Here is a 24,997-nt window from a genome sequence, read left to right as displayed (position 1 = left end):
ATGGTGTTAATTAATACTAGAACTCAAATTACAGTTATATCTGGGGGTTTCACTAAATTTAAACAGGGTACCCACAAAAATCTTAAGAGGCAGGGATTGCTGGATATAGCATAGAAGACAAATATACATGCCTTACCTTAACCGTCAGGAGTATTGCCTTGCCCATGGTCTTAGAATACATTGTTCTAATTTTAGGACACTCGAAAAGTGTGCATGGATGCTGTGACTCACTGAGTAACAAAGTAAAATTAAGTCTTTGGTGCCTGCAATTGTCATGGCAAATGGGACTCTTTGAAGTGACTACCCACCCTGACTTGTGCTCTGTTGAAATAGTTAATGCAGTTCAGTATAAATTAAAATAGGGCCTTTGAGGATTGAAGGATATTCTATTAATATAAAACTTAAAACTGAAGGGGTTAATATCCCCACTACTTCACTACTTTTCATTTTAACAGTCCAGCTCTTAAGCCTGGAAGGAATGATTAATTATTTGCCATAGATTACTGCAGTCTTGATGCTGTGGTCCCACCCATTATGACCTCCATACCCCAAGTATTTTCCTATTATAGATTTTCCTAAAATTCTGTTCAGTGCCTGTTTCAACAGCCTCCTCAGCCCAATTTTGCCTTTACTTTAGTGGTACAACACACCTCAACCTGGCTACTGGTTGGAGTAACTCAGTACTTCTTTTGTCACACATAATCTTTGCAAGCAACATCCTAACTGCATTCAGCTTTCTCCAGGAGCAAAAATAATACATTGTATTGATATCTTCATCCAAAGAGATTTATTTGATATACTTATTAAGGACATATGGATATTTACAAAAGACCTTACAAAAAAGTGGATGGGCTCTTGCCTTACAGATAAAAAAGATCTTACCACCTTGGATAAATTCCTGGATATTTTTTGATGAACAAAGTGTCCTTCCATCCCTAACATTGTCCAAGAAACAGCTATTAACTTGCCCTTGAATTCTTTTAGGCTGTTTTAGGTTTTGAAGTGATATATTCCTTGTTTACAAATTTTACTTAAGCCCATGAATACTCTTACCTTCAAACCAGCCCATCTTGAGTGGAACATCCTCCACCAAAGACTAAGAATCTTCCTAAATGTGTTAGTGTTACTTGCTTGGTTGTGCCTGACTCTTTGCAATCTTTTGAACTGTAGCCTGCCAGTCTCCTCTGTCCATGGAATTCTCCAGGCAAGAATACTGGAGTGGTAGCCATTCCCTTCTCCAGGGGATCTTCGCAACTCAGAGATTGAACCCAGGTCTCCTGCATTGCAGGCAGATTCTTTACCATATGAGCCACTAGGGAAGACCCCCCATTAGTTCTCCTGAGACACCTTTGATGAAGAGTCTTTACCAGTCTCCTCTTTCATGCTTTCTGAAATCTCTAGACCATCCATGATGGCCATACAATGTTCTTAGGTTTCTGATACAAGAAACTGTCCTCCTGATCCCCATTAGAGCTATGATTGTTAAGTATGTGCTGGGATCTCCTGGAACTCAAAGCTTTCACGGGGTTTTAGATCTGTGACTTTCTGCATTCATCTGCCAATTGTGCAGTCATGTGCAGTCATGGAAGCAGCATCCCACATGCTTAGCACAGCTACTGAGGCTTCCTTGCTATAAAGTGAAAGTGAAGGTCACTCAGTCGTGTCCAACTCTTTGTGACCCCATGGACTGTAGTCCATGGAATTCTCCAGGCCAGAATACCAGAGTGGGTAGTCCTTCCCTTCTCTAGGGGATCTTCCTAACCCAGGGATTGAACCCAGGTCTTCTGCATTGCAGACAGATTCTTTACCAGCTGAGCCACAAGGGAAGCCCATCCTTGCTATAGGATCGCATCAAACCTAGATCCTCTGGCGTATCTCACCTGCAAAAGGAGATGGCCTCCCTTATGCTTAGTCCCTTGCCAGATATTGTGGTACTGGAGAACTTCAGCTCTCTCTGAAGTTGCATAGCTACTTGGAGAGCCTCTTGAGATGAACTGAGTGAATAGCAAAAGGAGTTTAGTTTGTGGATCTTACTGATGGCGTTGATGCCGTTATACCTGTCGGAGCTTAGTGGAATGTTCCTTCTTTTCACCCCTTAACTGGGTCTCGTGATAAAGGACAAGATCCAGAGTCCACATAGCTGCTCAAACTTCAGGCAGCAGTCTTAGCAGTGGACTGATTTGCCAATAAACGGGTAAAACTACACATTTTAATCAACTGTTTGTCATTGCCTAAGATTTGCACATTCTGGCAGAAGAACTCTGTGAATCTTTTCCCTCAAAAATACCCAAAATATAAATGAAGGTAACAGATGTTTTTATATAAACCAAGGACACAGTATAGGGCCTCACCATGACACCCCTTCTACCCTTTGGAGGATTTCCAGACAATACTGATAGCACCAAGGTAATCATTCCACTTCTCAGAAAACAAGATGCTGGACACTTGCAGAAAGAATTCACTGAAAAGTTTGTGTCTCCAGTCTCAAGCAACTGGGTTAATTGAGAAGCAATGAAATGTGCTCCTCAAAGAACTCTTATTTAAGTTTCAAAATAGCAATTTGATGCCCCTGCTGGTATCACTATTGCCACAGGCACTTATTAATGTAGTTAATGCCCTTTGGTAACCTCCATTCCCTACCCCAGTATCACACAGTTCCCTCAATTGCTTTTACTGCCCCAAAAGAGTCATATCTCTAAAGTTCATGTTTTGATGACCACTTCACCATGTTGCCTCCTTCTTCCTGGTTAAGTATCTATTTCACTTCCTAGGAAGGCACTTCTCCTGCTCCCTAAAAGTCTAAGTTATTACTAAAGCTTAAATTTATGTCAAGACATCAGCATGTCAGTTTGTTATAAGGCCTGAAATTAAGTTTCAGTATTAAGAATTGTCTTGTTTGGTAAAATAAGATGGTTTAACTGCAAGTAACTCTACCTGTTTTACTCCCACTTGTAAGATCTTCCATGTAAATAACTTTCCTTATCCTTGGGACTGGGTATAGTGCCTGCTTATCTCTGAGTGGCAGGCTTCAGTTCCTTTTAAGTCCATGGAATTACTCAAGACAACATGTCTTCCTGTGGGGACCAGAGGTTACTTCATCCTCTTGTTACAATAGAGCCTGCTTCCCATAATTTCTCTTTGTTCACTGTGTCCTCAAGTGCAGTCCTGGCCCTGTGATGTGTGGTGTGCTCCACTCCTCAGCTGTGAGTCTCCGTGAGTCAAAAACTGTTATTGACCTTCTCATCTGTCCAGTGTTGGATGCCATGTGTTTGGCCATCCCCATAACTGTAGCGTGGGAAAACTTCTCTTACCGATGGGGTTGTTGTTGTTGTTCAGATGCTAAGTCGTGTCCGACTCTTTGCAACCCTATGAACAGCACACCAGGCTTCCCTATCCTTTACTATATCCCAGAGTTTGCTCAAACTCATGTCCTTTGAGTTGGTGATGCCATCCAATCATCTCATCCTCTGTCGTCCCCTTTCCATCCTGTCTTCAATCTTTCCCAGCCTTAGGGTCTTTTCCAACGAGTCGGCTCTTTATATCAGGTGGCTGAGGTATTGGAACTTCAGTTTCAGCATCAGTCCTTCCAATAAATGCTCAGGGTTGGTTTCCTTTAGGATTGACTGATTTGATCGCCTTGCTGTCCAAGAGGCTCTCAAGAGTCTTCTCCAGCACCATAATTTGAAAGCGTCAATTCTTCAGTACTCAGCCTTCTTTATGGTTCAACTGTCACATCCATACATGACTACTGGAAAAACCATAGCTTTGACTTGACAGATCTTTGTCAGTGAAGTAATGTCTTTAGTAATGTCTTTGCTTTTCAATATGCTGTCTAGGTTTGTTATTGCTTTTCTTCCAAGAAGCAAGCATCTTTTAATGTCATGGCTGCAGTCACCATCTGCAGTGATTTTGGAGCTCAGGAAAATAAAATCTGCCACTGCTTCCACTTTTCCCCCATCCACTTGCCATGAAGTGTTGGGGCTGGATACCATGATCTTAGTTTTTTGAATGTTGAGTTTTAAGCTAGCTTTTTCACTCTCCTCTTTCAGCCTTATCAAGAGGCTCTTTATGGGCTTCTCTGGTATCTCAGTAGTGAAGAATTCACCTGGGAGACACAGGTTTGATCCCTGTGTTGGGAAGATCCCCTGGAGAAGGAAATGGCAACCCATTCCAGCATTTTTGCTTAGGAAATCCTGTAGTCAGAGGAGCCTAGCAGGCTGTAGTTCATGGAGTCTCAGAAGAGCTGAACATGACTTAATGACTAAACAACAACAACCAGAGGCTCTTTACTTCCTGTTTGCTTTCTGCCATTAGAGGGATATCATCTACATACCTGAGACTTGATATTTCTCCTGGAAATCTTTAAGTTTTAAAAATTTTTAAATTTAAATTATTTATTTATTTTACTTTACAACATTGTATTGGTTTTGCCATACACTGACTTGAATCCGCCATGGGTGTACATGTGTTCCCCATCCTGGACCCCCTCCCTACTCCCTCCCCATCCCATCCCTCTGGGTCATCCCAGTGCACCAGCCCCGAGCATCCTATATCATTCATGCATCGAACCTGGACTGGCGGTTCACTTCACATATGATAATTTACATGTTTCAATGCCATTCTCCCATGTCATCCTGCCCTCGACCTCTCCCACAGAGTCCAAAAGACCATTCAGTACATCTGTGTCTCTCTTCTGTCTCACATACAGGGTTATCGTTACCATCTTTCTAAATTCCATATATATGTGTTAGTATACTGTATTGCTGTTTTTCTTTCTGGCTTACTTCATTCTGTATATAGGCTCCAGTCTTCCTGGAAATCTTGATTCAGCTTGTGATTCATCCAGCCTGGCATTTTGCATGATACACTCTTCATAGAAGGTAAATAAGCAGGGTGACAATCTACAGCCTTGTTGTACTCTTTTTCCAACTTTGAACCAGTCCGTTGTTCCATGCCCTCTTGTAACTTGCTTCTTGACCCACATACAGGTTTCTTGGAAGGAAGGTAAGATGGTCTGGTATTTCCATCTCTTTAAGAATTTTCCACAGTTTGTTGTTCTTGACACAGTTAAAGGCTTTAGTGTAGTCAATGAAGCAGAACTAGATATTTTTCTGGAATTCTCTTGCTTTTACTGTGACCCAAAGAAGGTTGACAATTTGATCTGTGGTTCTTCTGCCTTTTCTAAATCCAGCTTGTCTATCTGGAAGTTCTTGGTTCACAAACTGTTGAATCCTAGCTTGAAGGATTTTGAGCATTACTTTGCTAGCATGTGAGATGAGCACAATTGTTTGTTAGTTTGAAGATTCTTTGGCATTGTCTTTCTTTGGGATTGGAATGAAAACTGACCCTTTCCAGTCCTGTGCCCATTGCTGAGTTTTCCACATTTGCTGGCATATTGAGAGTAGCACTTGGGGTAAAGAGTAGGAAAGCAAAACACGGACTATAAATGTTATCTCCCTGCATTTATGTGTGAAGAAATGTGTTTCTGGCCAACCCAGAGTGTTCTGGGTTGAATTTTGTTCACTTCCCCAAAATATACTTTGAAATCCCACTGCAACAAAATGTGATCTTATCTGGAAATACGATCATTGCACACATAATTGCTGAAGTTAAGAAGACGTCATACAGATACAGGGTGGGCTACTAACCCAGTGTGTCTGGTATCCTTAGAAGAAGATGAATGTATGGAGACTCAGAGACACGCAGGCAGGCCATGTGGCAATGAAGGTCGAGATTGGAGCTGTGTAGCTGTAAGGCAAGTGATTTCAAAGATAGTGGGTAGACCACCAGAAACTGGAAAGAGGCAAGGAAGAATTCCTCTCTCCTAGTTTTATAGGGCATATGATCCTGCCAACACCTTGATTTTGGACTTCTAACCTCCAGAACAATAAGACAATAAATTTCTCTTGTTTTAAGCCACCTTGTATGTGCTGCTTTGTTATGTCAGCCCTAAAAATTTAATATATTGAGTTTTGTAATTAATTTGGTGCCCTCTGGGCATTTTCTAATATATATTCATAGGTATTTATTGGATTAATGTGGTTAACTGGTTAAAATGCTTATTCATTTTATATATATTCTTTTATACTTATTTTTGAGCTTGATGTTTTAGGATAGTCAGAATTTGAGGCCTTTTACTTGTTGCCTGAAAGTATTATTTTATTAAACTCTACATCATCTGCAACTTACAACTTAATCAACTCCGACGTTTTAAAATAAGAGTTACGGTTTTGTTTGTTATTTCTTTCATCTCTTTTCAAGGATTCTGACTCCTGCATATCATATATTTTGTTGCCTTGTCATAAGTAGAAAAATAGCATAAATTCTTGAACTTCTGAAACTCTCTCTCAGAGATATGTACCTTTCCTTCTTTTTTCTTTGTGTTTATTATATTAATAAATAAATCTAAGGTTAACAGATTTGTGTGTAACCTTGTATCTCCCCTGAATTGATGCTTATACACATGCAAGTTTAGGAATTTATTTAATGCAGATAATGATTATTTATATTATTATTATTATGTATGAATTTGTTTTATTCTTCAGATACCAATAATCCATAATTGGAATTTGTACTACCTTTCCTACATTTAAATAAGTTTCTTCTCTTTTATCTTGTTTTTGACCTTGTGTTTGTAATCTGAAGGTCTTCCTGAATTTGGTCTTTCACATTATAATGGTATTTTTATTTTATTTTTTTTAAACTCACCCCTATAGTTCTTGCAACAAGTATGAAACCAGATTCTGGCAAAAGTATAAAACTAAAAATATCATTGATGTAAGTGGAAAAACCATTGCTTTTTCAAGGTTTAAGAATTTGATTAAGGTTAATTTTGTAGTTTCATTGCCACAATAATGGTATAAAAGAGATGATTATATATTTTTGAATCTAATATGGCTTGAAGTATGTCATTGTTTTTCTTTCTTTATTTTCATTGCTTGAGTCTTGAAACACCTTTATTTTTGCCTGCTGCTTCTTGTCAGCTCTCTTTTTATCTCTGTTTGAATGGCTTTATTATTGTGTTCTTGTCTTTTACCATTGGTTTTACAGATTTAATGCTTTCTTGAATCTTATTGTGGGTTAGGACAAATACTTCCTAAATATGTCTGTAGTACTTTTTTCTGAAACCACATTGTTTCTGTCATCACCAAGGCCATTTTCTCATTATTTCAAAAAATATTTACTTATCCTTGAATAATAAGGTATTTGCTCAGTCCTGAAATGTATTTTCATCTCTTCAATGTTACATATTTTGCTTAATGTTTTAGAATACTCAAAGGAACTTTTATTCATGTGGAAAGAAATATTCAACACATTTTTATTGCTAATTTGTTTAACACTCCACTTATTAGATAAGTTTTTTTTGGCCATGCCTTATGGCTTGTGAGATCTCAGTTCCTCGACCAGGGACTGAACCTGGCCCTTGGCAGTGAAAGTGCAGAGTTCTAACCACTGGGTCACCAGGGAATTCCTTAGATATGGTCCTATTGAAACGTTTCTAAAATGTGATACTAACCACATAGCTGGAAGTAAAACAGTTTCAACTTTTTATAATCGAATTATCTCAAATATTGAAACATTGATCACAAATTCATTTAATATAATCCTTTCAAAATCTGATAAAACCATACGTTTAAATGCCAAACCATGACTTTTCATATTCAAGTATTTAAAATATTATAAATATTGTAAAACATGCAAATAAATACATGGATAACAAAATGTTATTTGATTTATACATATTGGTTTTTAAATACAAATATTATATGTTTAATTCATTTTTTAAAATTAGCTTAGTTCTGTATCTAATACTCCTCCTGGGGTGAAAGAAAAAAAAACAACACATTGTTTTAGACTATTAGAGACTGCAGAGTTTGTCTTAGGACATAACACTTGATAACACCGTATAGGTGATTCAAACCAGGGACAACGGTTGGCATCTTTTCGTGTATTATGTTAGTATTAAACACTTTACGTTGATTTAATTTCTAATATCTTAAACTTGGTGTTTAAAGTCTGCTTTGGCTAGAGTAAAACTTATCTCATTGTTATGTTATTACCCCATATTGGCCTGTTCTGTTAGCATTTTGAAATGCCCATGTGTAAGGAGATACACTGATTGACGCCGAAATAGTTTTGGTTTATAGTCAGGGGAGGGCATACAGAACTCCAGTTCCAGTCTGTTCAGACCACCACAGGTCTTCCTGCCATTGCTCGTTTTTACCAGTGATATGATATCCACATATACAGAGCCCACGTCCACCCATTTCAACCCCTACCTTTATCACATTTCTAAAAATTATCCCCAAATATACAATTTATAGCTATGCTCTGACTCTAAACAATTAGTAAATGCCATTCACTGTGTTTAATTATGGTATAAAGAAACTGCACAAACCAGAATATTAGACCTATAACCTCACACTGTGCCAAAGTATAGGGTTTATTTTATTATTTTTGCATTATGGTGGCTTATTTTGAAATCGTATTTAAGAACAAGTGCTGATTAAGGCTCTGAGACCCTTAGTGCATATAAATATGTGTGCTATGCTAATTGAAGTGAATAATTTCCACAAAAATGTTGTGTTACTATAATATAAAAGCACTTTCCTTATCCCCTTTGTGGATACACATGAAAACACAATGACAAGCTAAATGTTGTTAATTAACTACATGTTATTCACATATGGGGTAATACATATTAATAGTGATCAAAAAGCCAATATTTTATTTCTGAATATTTTCCTGACTAGATGAGCCAGAGACTTCTTCTAGAATTGCCATATCGAAAATCACTTTTCTTGATGAATGCCTAAATATTTAGATACTCCCACTTCTCAAAAGTGGTCTTTAGTGGACCACTTTTCTATCAAAAGAAACTCTTAAGGGGCACCATTTACTTTCTTTATACAGGTTCTCCATCCCGACACAAAGTTATGCTTATATTTATTTTCATTTTTTTTGTAACATGTAAGGTCAGCAAGAATCACTTGTCAATTCTACTGACTTTCCATCGTCCTTTCCAAGTAATTTAGATATTCTTATATTTGCTAAAGAACATAGCTCAGTAAATTTTAGCTAAGCAATATTAGCACTTGTCAGAAAAATTTTAACATTTTAAAATGAAAGTAAGATTAGATTAAAATTTATATTTCCTATTGGTTGCCTATTTATATTCCTTAATTACATGAAATAATAAACAGGGTTGTTTTAGTCAGTAGTCTCATAATAACAATGGATTAAGTTTATGATTGACCAGGGAGAGTAAATAGTGGATTCTCCAGTCTGATTCCTCCTAGTGACCATAGAGACAGATTTTATATATATATATACATTTTTTTTCTACAAGCCTAAGCTACTTGCCAGAGCTGATGGCTGCCATGTTAACATGCATGTACACACCCAGACACACACACGCACAAACACCACATCTTTATAACATTTGCCTTCAACATAGCACACAATTCAGTAATACTTCTTTTTAATATAAACTAGTGCATAGACATTCCTTGGTTTTTTTAAAAGAAAAAATTCCACTTTGTGCAAATGAATTTCACTTGCACAGGTATGTCAGTATATATGGAAGAATAAACAGGCAAACAAATTAGGCAAAAAAAAAAAACAAAACAAAACTCCACAACGGTCAAAACCAACTGTTCAGGCAACCTATTCTGGCAAATCTGAAGAATATTTTAGTTTCTTTATTAATAGATCCAGGTCAGAAGTAACCTAGGTATCTGAGGGAAGTCATTGGTTGTGACTGTGCTTAAACTTCTTAGTACTTTATAGACATTCTGCTGGGGAAATATTTACATATTCAGAAACTTCCTAGGGAAATTTTTACATATTTACTTTCCCATTTGTCAGCAGATTCTCATCTGTCTATAGTCAGACTTCAATGAATAAATGATAACATTATTTCATGCCTAATAGAATTCACAGAACATTTGGGGATTCTTTATAAACCTTACTTTCTTCCAAAACAAGTGTTTCAGTTGAGTAAGTCTTTGCAAAACTGCCCTACCAATATATTTGTTAGTTATGTTGTCTTCTGTTAGTCTATAATTATTAAAAAGTCAACTGAAAAGATTGTTGAATAATAATAATATATTTGGATAAGGTTGACTTGTTTTAACTTATTTTTTTCCATATGAAAAGAAAAAGCATTTTCAGCAAAACAGCCAGACACAAGATGTTCCTCCAGTGCTGGCTAATCATTCAGTCGATTAGGATTTGCATGATCTCTCAGAGTTTCTTTTTATATCTGAGAAAGTGAAATATATAGAATAAACTGAGATGAATTTTCAAGTTGAACAAACACCAAGGGCACATCACCTATTAAAGAATTTCAAAACTGAATTGGCTGAGAAAACCGCTGCTGCTTATTTGTAGTCCAATTTATTTTTCATCTGGAAACATCTTCACATGAAAGTAAGGTAAGGGAAGATTCAGGGACTTATTTTAACTATGCTGTCAGATTTCTTCAATGCCAGATTTTATTTTTAATGAGTTTTATCACAGTATAGATGCTGAAGCTGAAACTCCAATACTTGGGCCGCCTCATGTGAGGAGCTGACTTATTGGAAAAGACCCTGATGCTGGGAGGGATTGGGGGCAGGAGGAGAAGGGGACGACAGAGGATGAGATGGTTGGATGGTATCACCAACTCGATGGGCATGAGTTTGAGTAAACTCTGGGAGTTGGTGATGGACAGGGTGGCCCAGCGTGCTGTGATTCATGGGGTTGCAGAGTCGGACACGACTGAGCCACTGAACTGAACTGAACTGAACTGATAGTTGATGTTACAATGTTTCTGCTATACAGCAAAGCAAATCAGCTATACATACACATATATCCACTATTTTTTAGATTCTTTTCCCAAATAGTTCATTACAGAGCATTGAGTAAAGTTCTCTGCACTATAGAGTGAGTTCTTAATTGTTATCTATTTTATATATAGGAGTATTTATATATCAATCCTAGTCTCCCAATATATTCCTTTTCCCTGCCTTGGTACACATGTTTGTTATCTACATCTGTGACTCTATTTCTGTTTTGTAAATAAGGTCATTTGCAGCAAATTTTTTTAGATTCCACATATGAGCCATGTCATGATATTTGTCTTTGTCTGACTTCACTCAGTATAGCAAATTTTGTTTAAAAACAAAACAAAACTTTGTTCTATTAGTAACAATATGCATAAGTGATTCAGTTTGTTTTTAAAAAATTAGTTTCTGAATATTTTTTACAATGCTATTTACTAAACTACAAGCTTTATTCAAATTTCTCCATTTTCCCACTGATGTCTCTTCTGTGTCAGGATCCAGGATGCCACATTACACTTTGCTATCAGGTCTCTTTCAACTCCCCTGACCTCTGACATTTTCTCAGTCTATCCCTTGATTCATTAATGTATACATTTTTGGCAATACCACAAAAGTGATGTGCCATTCTTGGTACGTCATGTCAGGAACCTAAGATTACTTAGTCCCAAATGTGCCTGTGCCTGTGGATTCCAGCATGTGCTCACTCCCGGCTGCCTCATGTCCCTCTGTCCCGACAGCTTGCCCTGGGGCTTCAAGCTCGAGAGTGAGACTCAAGGACATCCCTTCCAGAGATAGCTTAAATTAAGCAATCCCTACAGTCACCGAAGTTCAAACACCTGTGACAAATCCCCTGCTCTCTGTGGCCAGGTGTTTCCACTTGAACCCTAACTGAATCAGAGGAGAGACATTGGTTCAGAGCAGATGGGTCTTTAGAGCTCAGAGCCTCCAAAGGTCATCAGCATCAGGGCCCTCCCAACAGGCCTGCTCAGAATCCAGCTTTCCTAACTACCCTGTAGCTATCAGAACAGACTTTTCCCAGACTGGCGCTGACAACAAGAAGTCCAGTAACTTGCTGACTCCTGGGCCAAACAAAATAAAAGGAAACTCAGAGTCCTACATAAAAATCAGATGCTCTGTGCCATAGTGGGCATTTGGTAAATGAACAACCTGAAGCTGGAGCACGCTGGGGACAAAGCTGGTCTGGGGATCATCTGCTCCCCAGGAGGAGGGTTTAGGCCTCAGCATCACGGTGGGACCCTGCTTCAGAACGCAGTTGGGTTAAAGAGCCACGTGTGAGCCTGAACATCCATGATGGCCTGACTCTGCAGCTTGGGCCCTGGGTGGCCACCAGGAGGCGCTGAGGACATGCCCAGGAAAGCAGTGATGTCCCTAGGAGTGGCAGGGGTGGCTGGGAGGTAGGAAAAACGCAGGACAGAGGACCGGAGGGGTCTCCAAGGTTGAGAAGGGCAAATGCCTTGTGTGAGGCAGCTGGCTGTACCTGCAGGAACTCTGCATGCCGTGGCTCCATCTGCTCCACTTGGGGTATCTGGGGTACATGGCTGGGTTGGTGCTGCCTGGGACCACCAGTGGGGCTACATTCACGGGAAGGCCTGACTCAGCTGCTTGGGATTTCTGTTACTCTTCCTATGCTTACTGATCATGTGACCCATCAACTTGTCCCTGTTCAGGCCTCAGTTTCCTTATCTGTCAGAACCCCTAGTCTGAGCGTGCCTGGACGTGTCATGAAAGAACCCCACGTATAATGACGGTCTGGGTGTGTTGCAACAGACCAGATTAGCCATGATATGCCCTGATGTGGCATGGTGGACACCAGGCTTGCCACAACAAAAAGAACCCCCCATCACCCTGATGGAAAAAGCCAGGCATGTCATGACAGACCCCACCCCACCCCACCACACTGGGCCAGCACAGGCCACGATGGATCCATGTTGAGACAACATGAGAATATGGACATGTTGCAAGAGCCTGGATGGTGACAGAACCAGGCATATTGAGACAGGAAAACCCTGTATAGTGATCAGGGCAAGCATGCCACGACTACGGGCCCCCGGGCGCAGTGCCTCCAAAAACATGCTTTGATGGGAAAAGCATTTTTTATCTTGCCTCACTAAAAGTTATTTGTTTCTAATTATATTTTAATACCACCTCCAAACACAGAAGTATTTGTGAAAGTACATGTTACAAAAAATGTATGAGATATTAAGCTGAAAACATTTTAGGTGTTAAGCCCATGTTATTAACTGTGGATATGTGTTGAAGAGAACAACAAGGAATCAAGTCGCAAGACCTCTATTTGGTGCCACTGCCTGAATGCTGGAGTCATTCTTGTAAAATATCATTGTTGGTATCTCATATTCTGTTCAAATCTTGTAATACCTTTAGGGAGGAGTGGAATTAGATGGTTGGTGGACGCCCTGGACCATCACTCAGTGATTTGAGGAGGAACAGGGTGTGGTCAGAGTTCTGCAGACTCTCTCTTCCAACCTAGGGGATGTACGGCACATAGTCACAGCAGTTCTGCTCTCAGGCCTCATAACCTCTTACTGTGAAAATTTTTGACTCCAACTCCTGAAATCTTATAGTCCAACTTAACTGAACATCTCCCATCACTGTGTGACAGCAGAATCTGATATATATTTTTAGAAGCAAATTATTACCATAAAGATCTGCCTTTTTTTGTTGTTAAAAATTGGCATCCAGGAGCAAACTAATCATTCTTTCCTCCTAAAAGCATAGCATTTTTGTTGTACTGAATAGAGTTACACTGTCATTAGGAGGAAAACAATATCATAGCACTTAATACTTTGTTTACTCTGTTATAAGCACAGCTACTAAAGAAAAATCAGCTCCTTTCAGGGAAGAGAATACTATGCTTGCAAATAAATTTGTATACAGATTCTGTTAAATATTATGTTTCAGTGAGATTAGCAAGCAGCAAATAGCAACAATGAAGGAAAAGCCACTGAAATTCTTAAAAGCAAATAATCTGCCATTCTCTGCTTCTGTATCTGAATTTTATCTGCTCAAGCTATCAGGAAAAGGCTGTCAATCAGCTCTATTGCTGGAGTGAAGGAGTAGATGGTACAGTTTAATTTTATTATGGAAATTGATTTGCATCTTTTATATTTCTTGATTGAAATCTTTCCAGGTAATGGCATTGAAGAAGACTCATAAAAATGCCATGACTGGGGTAATAACTATTATTATGATCAAATTTAATAAAAAAAACTTCCCTACAATATGGGAACTATGAATAATTCATATAAACTGTTGCCTAAAATGTGATAGAGAGGAAAAGACTTGTAGAAAAAAATCTTAATGTATCCAGACAGCGATGATAATTGGTTTTTGCAAATAATGAATACTTCATGTTCAAACCAAGACTAACAAGGCCAGAAGAGAGGATTCCACACAGAGGAAATAATTCCATATATCCGATTTTTGCAAGATAAGAAGGATGGATTGATTTTTAAAAAAGAACTGTCATAAAAATACATATTCTAAAAATTATATTTTAGAATATCACAATGGTTCTTTTAAATAAGCAATGACTTCAGGAATCTTTGAGATAAGTTTGTATCTATATGTTTGTGAATGATCTATACAAAAATGAGCACTGGCCCCAGTGCTCCAGGTTAGCATTTTCCTCTCTATATTGTTTACCAGTCTGGGCCTAGAAATCCAAGTTAACCCTAAAGAATTTGCATAAAATCAGTATTGAAACAATTCTTGTTTAAAAAAGAAGTTTAAAAATGATTGTATTTATTTGATATATAGAATTTTGGTGTGCATAATTGTATTTCCAGCTTTAATCAATATTTATTTTGTTTTGTTTCAATTTAATTTTATTTCTTTTAACTGTTAATATATTTGTTTCTTGCTTTTATTGGCTACCATCTGGTGGAAAAAATTGTAATAGCAGAGCAAGGTTAAAAGATATGTAATAAGACAAAGGTTTGCATTGTAAGTATGGTTGCCACATCATATTGTTGACATGGGTAGCAAGCTTGATAATAGAGCCTTGTTCTTATCACACTCAGTTCCATTATGATTATAACTATTCATCTCTTAAATAATTTAGAAATTTATATTTTATTATGTTGAAAAAAGCTATGATACTATAATGAGTTCTAAGAAGGTAGGGGCCAATTTGTTGTGGTTATTTCAATGTAGCCAGGATGTCCTTGCTGCCCTTGACAGACTTAAATTTTACACACATAGTTTCAGCATAATTATTGCTAGTGTTTACTTTCACTCTCAAACTATACTTCTTTAGAAAATTAAAAATATAATTATTCTGTTTATAATCAACAGTTAGCAGGGTGTCTATGGATACCTGTACATCAAATATTTTTAACTTTTCAGTATTTAAGTTTTTTTCCACTTATGTTAGATAATTTGAGCTTAAATTCTCTTATTTGGGGATTCTTCATGAAGACAACATTCACAAATTAAAACATTTAATTTTTAATCAAAAATTTGATAATCGACCAGTCACATGAAGTCTTATTATTTTGGAATTATATTGTATAGACTATAATTTATAAAACCTACAAGTTTTTCACAAGCAGTTAATAAAGATAATGTGGAATACAATCATGTTCTTTACTGGTTAGCTAATGGCATTTCAATAGTCATCTCCTTGGACTTGTTATTAATAGTAAGTTGGCTGAGAGAGTGATCTGACAACTACATTGCATTGCTAAATATATCTTACAATAAATTGAAAGAAAAAATTGATATATCACATGTGTGCAGATATACTGTGTGTTTTACATGGACATAATAATTATATTGTTATTTTGTTTAATACATTCTTACTATTCTGCACAAAGAATTCCTAAAGATTAATCCTTAAAGACAGGGTTTATAAATCTCAAATTTTATTTTTATGTATAGTATTTAAGTTAAAAATTTTAATCTTAAAATAATTCCAAATATGTTATTATTTCTATGTAATTTCTTTGTTAACATATTTTAAGGACTCCAGAAATCACATAGCCAACCTTGTTGATTAAAAGCAGCAAAGGTTATATTCTAATTGGATGTATGCTTATTCCTTTATAAGTTACAGTAATTATCTTCAAAATGCTTTAATGTGACAACAGAAACACAGTAGTAAAATTTGTTAAAACTAGTTGAATTTAGCTATACTTAAATCATAAATTTGTTGTTCAAAGTGGGTTAATCTTTTTCCATTTCTCTTTAAGTAATTCGTTACCCTGGATATTAAGAAAGAAATCAGTGTTTGAATAGTCACGAGGGTTTTTAAATAATTTTGAAGTTTGAAGATTTTAAATTAAGTCGTACAAGAGGAAAAATGTAAGCTTAAACTCGTTGGCTTTTCAAACTACAAGGAGATACTTAATGATGTTAATTAAATAATAAAGATAAAATGTGTTCCTTTATGGTCATGTAATATATAAACATTTCTTCCATGTAAAGAATTCTAAAGATTATATATGTGTGTGTGTATATATATAATTTATTTTCAATCTATCTATATATAAGTGATACCATATATATTTTTCTTTGAAGTATGCATTCAAGCAGGCTTCTCACACCACATTGTCTGCCCCTTTCAGGTCTCATACTTTGCAGCATAGAAATGTAAAATATTTATCAGTAAGTTATATTGGAAAATATTACTTGATGCAATAAAATTGAGATCATATTAGCAATTATTTGTAACACCCATAAAAGTAAACTGAAAGGCATTATTCATTCATAATTGAAGGAGTGGCCTTACTTACTCCTAGTCAAAATTCCCCCACAAAGCCTCTGTGTGCGTGCCTGGTAAGGCGCTTCAGTTGCGTCCACCTCTTTGTGACCCTATGGACTGTGTAGCCCGCCAGGCTCCTTGTCCATGGGGTTCTCCAGGCAAGAATACTGGAGTGGGTTTCAATGTCCTGCTCCAGGGGATTTTCCTGACCCAGGCCTCAACCCGTGGCTCCTGCGGCCCCTGCATTTCAGGCAGATTCTTTACTGATAAGCCACTGGGGAAACCCCCACAAAGCCTATTTATCAGTAAATATTTTGAGTTCTCAAATGTCTCTATGAATAATTAAGCTATTATTATATAAGTTAAACATAGAAGGGAAATTATGGCTATGGTTTAAATGTTAAATATTGGTGTAAGCTATGTAAAATGCAATCTAATGGATTTTCTTGGAAGATGCTAGGAAAATAATGTTTTAGTTTGAAAACTGTTAAATAAAGGAATCAGACCTTTTCATTCCTGATCTACTATCTAAACTCTGTGTTTTGTAGTAATCAAAGAGTTCATAAGGTAGTTTATTTTATAGAAGGATCTCATCCAATAAATGAATAACTGTATTATAATTATTATATTGCCATTTTGCAACCCTAAATTCATTAAAAATACATAGACAATTATCATTAGTGACTTCTGACAGAGGAAAACAGAGATAACCAGTCATTATGGCCTCGTGATGCAAGCACACAACACTTGTTATGTAGAATTTTTTCTAAATTCAAAATGAAATCTCTAGATGTAACTACTGATTCAAGACAGATGATATATTGAAAGACAATATAGAAGCAGTCAGGGAATTTTTGACTGTGTGAAAGTATCCAGAGGGACGAAAAAATATTAAAATGAGGAAAAGGTAAACACATATAGAGAAATCTAAGAGACACATTGGTTAATTCCATTGCATAGAGCTTATTTGGATCCTGATTCAAAAAATCCACTGGAAAATTTTTATGAGACATCTGGGAAAATCAGAAAACTCATTGTATAGTTGGTGATAATAAATAACTTTTTATGATAGTTGATTATATTATGATCATATTTTTGAGCAATCACTTATTTTTAGAGATACATATAAACTTCCCCCATGGCTCAGTGGGTAAAGAATCTGCCTGCAATGCAGGAGACACAGGAGAGGTGGGTTCAATCCCTGGGTCGGGAAGATCCCCTGGAGAAGGAAATGGTACCCCATTCCAGTATTGTTGTCTGAAAAATCCCACGGGCAGAGGAGACTGGAAGGCTACGGTCCAAAGGGACACAGAGTCGGACACTACAGACTAAACAAGCATAAAATATACAAGGAAGAACGAAATGATGTTTTGGTTTAACTCCTTAATATGATGTAGGGTTGACCAGTGGGGATAAAGATAAAATTGGGCATAAGTTTTTATTCACTGAAGTTGAATGATGGATACAGGGTTACACTACTATTCTCATGAATTATATACTACATACTCTCTACATGTGTATATATGTATGTATGTACATTAGTATGTGTATATATACAGCTATATATAATTGTGTGTCTTTCATGGATATTCCTCGTCTACTCATACATTTTTTTTAACTTTTCTCCTGAGTGATAAATGATTTTCTTTCATGTAAAATATCTTAGCTTGACAATAGACTTAGTAATATTCTGTGTTGAGATAAGGATGCTTCTTTTTTGGGTTATAATATTTCTATGTTTCAGTGCTATTTATTCAAACCCATGGAAAGAAGGAATTTATAAAATTCATTTTGTATAAAGTAATGAGTAGCAAGGATATTTTCACAGAAAATTCTGCTTAGTTGTTTTAAGTTAGTAGCTCTAAATACATCCTTTATCTATTGATTCCAATATTGTGTATGTTTTTTGGTTCAAGATTAAGCAGAAACGGTGCATTAGATACAACAGAGTGGTAGTGAAAGATGTGGTAAACATGGTTTTGATTAGGCTAATTTTTAAACTTAGCAGTTTAATCGTTTATGCATAGAGTGTATGTTGCATTAAACATGCTTCCTATAATCAGTTTCTATGACAACCAAGAAGCTGGCGGATTATATTGATTCAAACAGGATGTTTTTCAAGGTTGTGATCAATTTATTAGAGTTAATTATTGTATTAGAATGACTGTCAATGATAACTATAAAATGAGTGATAGCATTTCCCTATTTAAATTATTCTTACACTTCATAGGATATTTATATGCTGAAAATGCTTATGCTACTAATTGGAGAAGGCGAAACTGAAGAGCAACTCTAAAGTACATATTAAGCTAATGAAACTAGAAAAACATGACAATTATGGTTTAACTTTAAAGAAACAGATTGGTTTTTATTTGATATTAGGAGGGTAGAAATAAATATTTATAATTATTAGAAAATAATTATAATTATTTCAAATCTATATTGAAAAATCATTTCAGAATTTTCAGACAACATTAAATCCTAAAATAAATAACCCATGTGTCTTATCAGGCCACTGTAACAAAGTCCCACAAAAATTATTTCTCACTGTCTTACTGGCTAGAGGCTTGAAGTTAGGGCACCAGCATAGTTGGGTGAAGACCTTCTTCCAGATCTGAAGGAGTGAGCTAACTCTGTGAGATTTAAGAGCACTAATCCCATTCCTTCGGGCTTTACCTCTTTGACCTCAGTGATTCATAAGGGCCCTACCTCCTAATATCACTGCATTGTGTACTAAAGTTCAGCATAAGATTTTCAGGGGGACACAGACATTCAGACCACAGCAACATGTTACCATAATCTTTATCATTTTCTCAAAACAAGTATCCTTTCTGTTCTAAGCTGCTTTTCATTAGAAAAAAATAAAAAATTGGGTTACAAGGAAATGATGGAATAATGGTTCTTCACCCATTGTATGCAAGGGCTTTAAAATATCTAAGTAGTTTCCTTTTTTGAAGATTACTGATTGGGTTGAGGAACTTTGCATTGCCTAAATAAATAATGAAATAAAATAGTGGTGTACCTTTGGCTCTCAGAGCAGCACCATGGTCATTGGCAAGAAAAAGCATCTTACAAAAGGCAGCAAAAAAGGAGCCAAGAAGAAACTATCAATAGTTGATCCATTTTATAAGACATGTGGGTGTGTTGTAAAAGCACTAATTAACTATGTACAATGTGAGCAGTGTTGGAAAAACAGTAGTCTCAAGGACCCAAACTGAAATTTCATCTGATGATCTCATGGGTAGTGTTTTTGAAGTTAACCTTGATGAGCTTTGGAATAATGAACCTGTACCTAGAAAATTCAAGTTAATTACTGATACTATTCTGGGCAAAAACTGCCTTACAACTTCTATGACATGAATCTTACCAGTGACAAAATGTGCTCTATCATCTAAAAATTGCAGACCATGAAAAAAGCTTATATTGAGATCAAGACTACTGATGATTATTTGATTCATCTGGTCTGTGTTGGTTTTATAAAAATGCATACATATGTATATATATACATGTAACTATTAATATATATGTATATACATGTATATATATATATATAGATAATAGATTCAGAAGACCTTTTAAACTTAGGACCAAGGGTCCCCACAAATTTTGAAGAAGATGAGGGAAATCATGACTCAAAATTTAGACAAATTACTTGAAAGAAGTGTTCAATAATTTGAGTCCAGACAACATTAGAAAAGATCTAGAAAAGGCTTGCCAATCTATCTTCTCCATCATGTCTTTGTTATCAAAGTAAAATTGCTGTAGAAGCCCACATCTGAGTTGGGGAAACTAATGGAGTATTATGGTGAAGGTAGTAGTTCTGAAAAGATACTAAGGATGGCACAGGTGCTAAAATTGAACAAGCTGATGGATATGAAACGCCAGTCCAAGAAGCCGTTTAAAAATCAGACTTTTAATGGTGACAAATACAAAGCCTTATTATATAAAAAAAAAAAAAGTCATGAATCTAGTTTGGAGAGAAGAACTTAACTGAAGAGCGTACAGTCTTTTAAAATAATCCTTGGAAATTCAGAATTGCCATTTCCAAATGAGTGCCAAATCCAGATTTTTACAGATGCCAAGTTACAACCTACCTTTTCAATATCTCTTGCAAAATGTGATAAAAAATTTTTAACGTGCTTGTGTTTATCATAGTTTCCTTTATTTTTAGTTAATTTCCCTGTATTGGTTAAGAAATTCCTCACAACCTAATGAGACCTTCTCTTATATTGACCCCCGAAAAATTCTATAGCTTTGGCTTTTACATTTTAAAACTATCTCTAATTTTGTATATATGATGGGAAAGTGGATATCACATAGCAATTATGTGAAAATCATGTAGCAAACTGTCTCTGTATCATTTGTCAAGTGGGAAAATGGATATCATGTAGCAGCTACCTGCATATCATGTAGCAAACTAAGTCTCTGCATCTTTTGTCAAGGATTGATGGTAAACATATGCAGAATGGAAAACTAAGGCCCTGCAAATAGATCAAAGGTTAAGTAAGAGAAGATAGTTCTTTAGAGAAACCAGCCAATTTCACAGGTTCTTTAGAGACCTGCTCTTTGAGAGATGAGAGTGGTACTCAAAACTTGAGGGAAAGAGTTTCATTACCATTTACCCATTTACCAATGTGAAAAAACAAATTTCTAGGCTCACCTCTCCACAGTATCTTGGTGTGATCAGAACAATTCTGTTCCTACCCTCTGATAGTCAGCAGGATAAGAATAGCTAGAACTGCAGAAAGGTACACAAATCCATATTAACTGTGATGTTGCTGTCAGGGCATGAATTAACACTAAGGGCTGTAGGCCATGCTCAATATAATACAAGTTTTGATGTGTTAAATTAGACTTCTATAGTAGACCAATAAAAATTATGTTATTACAAGCTACAGTTATCAAGTCTACCAAGCACTGTGCTAATTATCTGTTATTACTTTAATTAACTCTTTATGGCAAATGTTGCGTTCTATTTCTCAAGAAGGACATTGAGGCTTAGAGGTATTATTTATTTTAATAGTAATGCAATTGCTTAGTGTCAGGTTTGGGATTCATAGCCACATCTATCTGACATCCAAGCCATTATGATAAAATGAACTCTATATAGAAGTAGACAATAAAATATGTTCTTTCAAAATCAGATGATTAGAGCTAAATCAGTTTTTTTTTTTTTTTTAGAGAAACATGTCATGGTTTTTACTCTCTTGATGACATATTAAAAAAAAAAAGAAAAATAAAATAGGAACATGTATCCTGAAGGAAGTCTTTGGGGAGAATAAGTTGTCTTTAATAATTTAATGGTCTATAACATTGACAGGGAAATACTCTTTATTTTGCATAGGCTCAAGAATAGAAGTAGGGAAACAAGGCTAATGTACTTTGGCTACAGTGAAGTTATTTTTATTATTATTTTTTACTGAGCTGTCTGCTAATAAAACTGGTAACTTCATAAAGTGTGGACTTCTAATGACAACAAAATTATGTAAGCAGGGTTACTTGAAGTTTCTCTTGATCATGATATGAATGAGTTAGTCAAGATGCTTTTGAGTGTCCCTGTTGTGGGTTGATTTGTGTTCCCCCAAAAGATACGTAGAAGTCCTAACTGCCCTAATCCATGAATGTGGCCTTATTTGTAAACAGGGTCTTTACAGATATAATCAATTTAAGATGAAGTCATACGTGATTAATGTGGCATTAAATCCAAGGTCTGGTGTTCTGGTGAGGAGAAAGAGATTTGGGGACATGCAGATATACAAATAGTTATGGGGCAATGGAGGCAGAAGTTGGAGTGAGGCATCTACAAGCTAATGAGTGCCAAAAATTGCCAGCAATTTCCAGAAGGTAGGAAGAGGGTTTCCCTGGTAACTCAGGCGGTAAAGCATCTGCCTGCAAATGTGGGAGACCCGGGTTCAATCCCTGGGTCAGGAAGATCCCCTGGACAAGGAAATGGCAACCCACTCCAGTACTCTTGCCTGGAAAATTCAGGGGACAGAGGAGCCTGGTGGGTTGCAGTCCATGGGGTTGCAAAGAGTTGGACACGACTGAGCAACTTCACTTTTTCTTTCAGGAAGAGTCAAGGATGATTCTTCCCTAGAACCATTGGAGGCTACAAAGCCTTTCTGACTCCTTGGTTTCGGACTTGTTTCCAGAACTGTGAAAGAATAAATTCCTCTTGCTTTGCAACCTAGTTTGTGTAATTTTTTGATGGCAGCACTAGGAGACAAATATAGGTAGGCCCAGTCAAACCTGAAAACCTCTAGTCTGCTCAAAGAGATTACTGGCATCACAGGAAACAGTCCTGAAAATGTCCCCTGGAGACAGTGGTCATAGATTGGTTTGTGAGTAATGAGGGGAAATAGTGAAGGCCAATAAGGAGAGGGAAACTGTGTGAGCCCACACTCAAAGGCTAAAATAGGATGTAGTATGTGTCTACATACAGGAATTAAGAATTAGCTGGCCAGACTAAGAACTGAGCTAACAAGTTTAGGATAACATGAAATAAGTCTGGGATGATAAAGTGTGGAAGACCATAGATGGTATGCAGTCCACTACTTGGGACTCAGTCTTTGATGGGATAACGAGACAGAATGAAGGATTAAAGCCAGAGTATGTACAGAGAGAGGGACTTCCCAGGTGGCTCAGAGGTAAAGAATCCTCCTACCAATGGAGGAGATAAGTGTTTGATCCCTAGATGGAAAGATCCCCTGGAGAAGGAAATGACAACTCACTCCAGTGCTCTTGCCCGGGAAATCTCATGGACAGAGGAGCCTGGTGGGCTACAGTCCATGGGTTGCAAAAGAGCTGGTTAGGACTCAGCGACTAAGCAACAACAGCATGTCCAGAGAGAAGGGTATAGGAAGAGTCTGGAATCACCTGGAAGTTTGGCTAAACAACAGTAATGTAAGGTTTACTCTATAAAACATGAACTTCTGGAAGTGATGGTTAGTATTTAAGGAATGATGAATGTGGGCAATAGTCAAGAGGGTGAAAATGACAGAAATAATTGATAAGAAGAGAGACAGACAGAGAAAGTGCCAAGGAGACAAAGACAGATCACTTAGAGTGCCCAAGCGTGGGGGCAGAGAGGAGGGAACGGGAAAGCCAAAACTGGTAAGTGTGTGTTTTGAATATCTGGGACAAAGGAAAAATACTGAAGTGTGTGTTTTTTATCTGTTGTCTCTATAAAGGATTAGAAAGTAAATAGTACAGGTTTTTTCAGGCCATAATTTCTTTCACAATGATTTCACTCTGCTGTTGCATATAATAGCAAAGATATATAATTTTCCAGCTTTTTTTTTGCCCTTCAAGACCAGCTGATAATTTTTCATTTGTTAACACAAGTGGATTTTACAGTTCCCCATTTGATATCTATGTGGGCTTCCCACGTGGCTCAGTGGTAAAGAATCCATCCGACAATGCAGGAGACTCAGGAGACGGGGTTCTATCCCTGGCTTGGGAAGATCCCCTGGAGGAGGAAATGGCAGTCCACTCCAGTATTCTTGCCTGGAGAATCCCATGGACCAAGGAGCATGCTACAATCCATAGGGTTGCAAATAGTCAGACACGACTGAGCGTGTGCGCACGCACGCGCGCACACACACACACACACACACACACATATCTGATATCTAGGTGCCTTGAAGTAGACAGTATTGATTGTTAGAAACTAAAATGTTTGTTTGCAATGATTTCATTTTTTTCAAATATTCTTTATCCTGAGATGAAACTTAATTTCATTTCACTGTGTTTTCTATTCTTTAGGCAGGTGATATAATAGTATCTTGAGGAATATCCGGGTATTAATGCAGTTAGAGAAAGAGTGTTTCTTCAAATGGAAACCTAATAGTTTTCATGATAGAAAATATAAATCTGTACATATCAGAGAGACACATTTATTTTCTCTTTTCAGTAATATGTTCACATTTTTAACATGCGTTTCATGAACCAATGTCATCTTTTTGCAGGTGATTGCTTATAAGCAAGTACTTTTGATTTTATCTCGATCATTTCTGATGCAGGGCATTGTGAAGACCTCAATCAGGATTGGAAATGTGCTGTTCTATTTTCTCATTTCCTATAAAGATTTAAACCTAAATTCATAACTGCCGACCAGGTCCTTAATGTAAGAGCATCTTTGTTTATGTAATGTTTTTGTCAAGAGTAAGTTGTCACGCCTCTCATGGCATGTAATTGCTGTAATATGTGTATAGCATTCAGTTCTTCATACTCCTTTTATTTATATAGGGCTGTTAGGAAATTATTTCCCCATTTTAATAAATGCCTTTATTCCTCAATACAATTTAAACAAATAAATATTTCATTGACCTTTTGCATTTCTTTTTGTAGCACTACAAAAAGGGTCATATTCCTTGATATGATAATTGAAAATCAAGTGAATATTAGCAATCTAGTAATTGGAAAGTAA

General features: G+C 36.7%; 1 pseudogene; it reads left to right on the top strand.

The window, feature by feature from the left end:
• Window positions 1–19,613: 19,613 nt before the first annotated feature.
• Window positions 19,614–20,471, top strand: LOC122434152 (annotated as a pseudogene).
• The last annotated feature ends 4,526 nt before the right edge of the window (window positions 20,472–24,997 follow it).

Source organism: Cervus canadensis, chromosome 33, assembly GCF_019320065.1.
Source record: "Cervus canadensis isolate Bull #8, Minnesota chromosome 33, ASM1932006v1, whole genome shotgun sequence".
NCBI lineage: Eukaryota > Metazoa > Chordata > Mammalia > Artiodactyla > Cervidae > Cervus > Cervus canadensis.
The sequence above is the reverse complement of the archived record's forward strand: the minus strand, read 5'-3'. Positions and strand labels throughout refer to the sequence as shown.